The sequence below is a fragment of the Peromyscus californicus genome, unplaced genomic scaffold, assembly GCF_007827085.1.
Source record: "Peromyscus californicus insignis strain IS unplaced genomic scaffold, ASM782708v3 Scaffold_10__1_contigs__length_136768540, whole genome shotgun sequence".
NCBI classification, from domain to species: domain Eukaryota; kingdom Metazoa; phylum Chordata; class Mammalia; order Rodentia; family Cricetidae; genus Peromyscus; species Peromyscus californicus.
In genome coordinates, this window is record NW_026294391.1 from 81,737,391 (window position 1) to 81,740,837 (window position 3,447).

Here is a 3,447-nt window from a genome sequence, read left to right on the forward strand (position 1 = left end):
AGAACATAACTAGGCAAGTCTGCTTGGATCATAGATAAGTGTAATTGATTAACCCCTCTTTTACTTTTAGTTTCCTTGAGATGATAGGTCTATTATTTTCAACTTTTCCCATTTCAAGCATTCTATCAAAATTCTTAAAAGTAAACCCTCATGGCTGTATTCTAATTTTTATAATTCCCAGCTGTTCATTCAGTTCTGCCAATCAGCCCTAGATTCCAGTGATGTATTAGACGCTCTTATAAACAAGGAAATTTGACTCATGATATGGTATTGAAAATGATAGTGTTCAGGTTTCACAGCATCCTATCTGGTTTTTTTCTGGTAGGGTTAATGAAATGTTAATATTTCACATAATAGTAAATGAAAATGAATATTCATAACCATTCTTTACTTTTGTCAGATTTTTAGTTTGTATTTTCAGCTATTTTGCATTTAAGTAGAGTGTTGATTCATGACAACCCTTGAGTGTTACCTGGGCTAGCAAATACATGACTAAAAGAAGAAAATTATTCCATGTAAAGTTCTTGTAGGAGTTTTCTTTACTGATTTCTTGTCTCTAACTACCCAATTAGCAATATCTGTTTGCTTCTGGTGCAAAGTGTTCAAGCCCTCAAAGCTACCTTCATCATTTGATATTATTGTTTCTTTTCGTACTGACAGAAACAAAAACAGCTCTAAGGTATGCTTTCAGCCTCTATAATTATGGCTAATTAGTTTTTTCCCCTCAGACTCATATTACTTCTAGCACTTTCTGCTGATTAAAAAGAGCTAAGAAAATTCACTGCATAATAATATCAAATTTGAGGATGAAGCATTTTTGGTTTTCTATGTTTAGATATTCTATAGCTTCCATATATTAATAACATAGATTACAAAACAGGTATTTTGAATGTAAATGATAGAAAGATTATGGTGTAAGCAATACAACTCTGCTCTTAAAAATAATAATATGGTATATATTAGAATACCATAAATAATTAAAAGAATGGAAATAAGAGGTGGAACACAACTGATGGTTCTCTCTGCAACATACTCATTAGACTCTGCCAAACTTGTTCACATCTACTTAAAGTATTCCATAGGAAATACACATACAAAAAACTCATCTATTTTCCCCAATTGATATATATATATATATATATATATATATATATATATATATATATATATATATATTAGCTTAAAGGTACTAAGGCTATTTTGGATTGAAACGAATGATTTATATTTTGGAAAATTTTAAAATACTTGAAATTTTTATCTAAAAGAACAGTTATTTTGGTTGATATTCAAAAGCTAGGAGAAAGACTTAACACTAAATCATTAGTCATTGGCTATTAGCAATTAATAATGATGAATCACCCACATTGGCTATCCACTTGAACCACTTGTTGACATGGGAAATCAAATATATGAGAAAAAAGTGAATTTACAGAATTGAAATGTCAAATATTAAAATAATTTGGGGGTAATATATCACAAAAGACAACTTTGGCTTTTCTGTACATATCCTTAGAGCATACATTATCACTCTGAGGGTAACTCATTGGCACTTATTCCTAAAGTTCTCAAAAGTCACAGCTCACAAGTCAGTCCACAGAAGTCATTGTTGTCCACTCAGAAGTAATTCAGTCATTGACAATGATCATTTTGTTGTAGTGGTTTAGGAAACATGCACAAGGATATCAAATTATCTATACTCTGGGTCTAATTCTCAAATTTACTGTGTGACCTTGAACAATCTGGTTTTGTAAATAAGAGGTCAGGTTCATATATTTAATTATGTGATGATTGAATATGGTTTCAAGAAAAGAACCTAATTTGTTGATAGAGACTAAATTTTTTTTTTGTTGATAATTATTTTGCCCCCTTAAATAGTTGTTTCTTGGCAGTGAGCTGGAAGGTATGGCAGAATTAGCATTCACAAACAACACCACACATCTGTCACCAGGGCACCAAGAGTAATGGGAAAGAGACTGACAGCCCCCTCTTCAATATCTAGTTGGTAGGCAGGGGACTGGATTGTTGATGGGGCAAACTTTGCCTAGTAGGCATGGTTAGAGAAGAAGGAGTCACTGGCTGCAGCCTGGACTGACCACTTGAGGTATAATTTCCTTGACAAGTAAGGCTGTTGTCCATGGCTCATTTGATGTACTCCTCCTGGGCAGCCTTCAGGTTCTCCTTCCCCTTCCCCAAGGCTTTAGAGCAGAAGCCTGCAGGGCTTAGTCGTAAGAGAATGTCTATGGATTTAGCAGCAGATACTTGTTGATAGCATTGAGGTTGATGGATTCCTTTTCCTCACTCTGCCCTCACGACCCCAGGAACAGCAGGAGGCACTGTTGAATAAAGTGTTGTGACAGTTGCAATGGAAATCTCCTCATTGGAAAATCTCTGGGTACAAGCATGACCTAGGATGACTATGTTGGGCTTCAGCAATGTGCTTTTCAGTAGATATGGTCGTCACTCAGAGCCTTGTAGATGGCTGCCAGTACCTTCTTAATTACACACTGACTGTACTTCAAGCCATGGTCCCTATTAGGGAGGATTTCAGGAAACAGAATGGGTATATTGCCATTCTGCTGACAGATGCTGGTGTAACAAACCAATGAATTCAAGGACTGGGGGTATATGTTCCCCAATCTTTAGCACAAAACGCTACTTGGCAAAGTCAGCTCCATTCTTCTTATACTGGGCACAGCATTCAAACAGTCCATCCAGTCATAGGTGGTGGTCTCACTATTCATTCCTGCCAGGGGCAGCACACTCTTATCTAACTTAATGCTCACAACACTACCCATGAACTTGATAACTTGAGTGAAGGGACATCCATCATCTGCCTTCTGGTACAGTGTCTCATGGAAGAGGATCACCCCATCCCCGCACCCAATTCAGGGATTCTCATGGTCATCAGAAGTCAGCAGCAGCTGGCAGTAGAAGCACCTAGTCTCCCTGCTGTTCTCAGTGCCAATGGACTGCAGCCACTTGACAATGCTTCCTGTAGACACACCTACAGCCAGGATGCCTTTGCCTAGAGCTACAATTTGGTGAGCAATGGATGTCAGCACCTTCTCCTCCAGGGTCAGTTCTGGGTATGATTAGGGCAAAGTGTCAAGGGCAGCATGTTCCTGGCACAGGAGAGGGTGGGTCTGCTGGGTATGGCAGTGGGTAGGCGAAAGGATTGAGGAGCAAATGTGTCTAGGATCATTAGAATCCCATTCTGCCATGCTTTCTAAGAGAATGCAATCTATTCAGCTGGAGGGGGGTTGTTTTGACTATTATTAGAAGGAAAAATAACATACAAGTGGGTATATATTCCTTTACATTTCAAAAGGGAACGAAGTCCAGTCAGAAGAGATACATGCTTATTAGAATATTGTTGTTGTTATCATATTTATTATCATATTGCAGTATCTCAGTTGATGTGCTACTTAGGGATCAGAATGTACTCAC

At 37.5% G+C, this 3,447-nt stretch overlaps 1 pseudogene; it reads right to left on the reverse strand.

Annotated features, from left to right (window-relative positions):
- Positions 1–2,139: 2,139 nt before the first annotated feature.
- On the reverse strand, positions 2,140–3,221 carry LOC128117056 (fructose-bisphosphate aldolase A-like; annotated as a pseudogene).
- Positions 3,222–3,447: the final 226 nt, after the last annotated feature.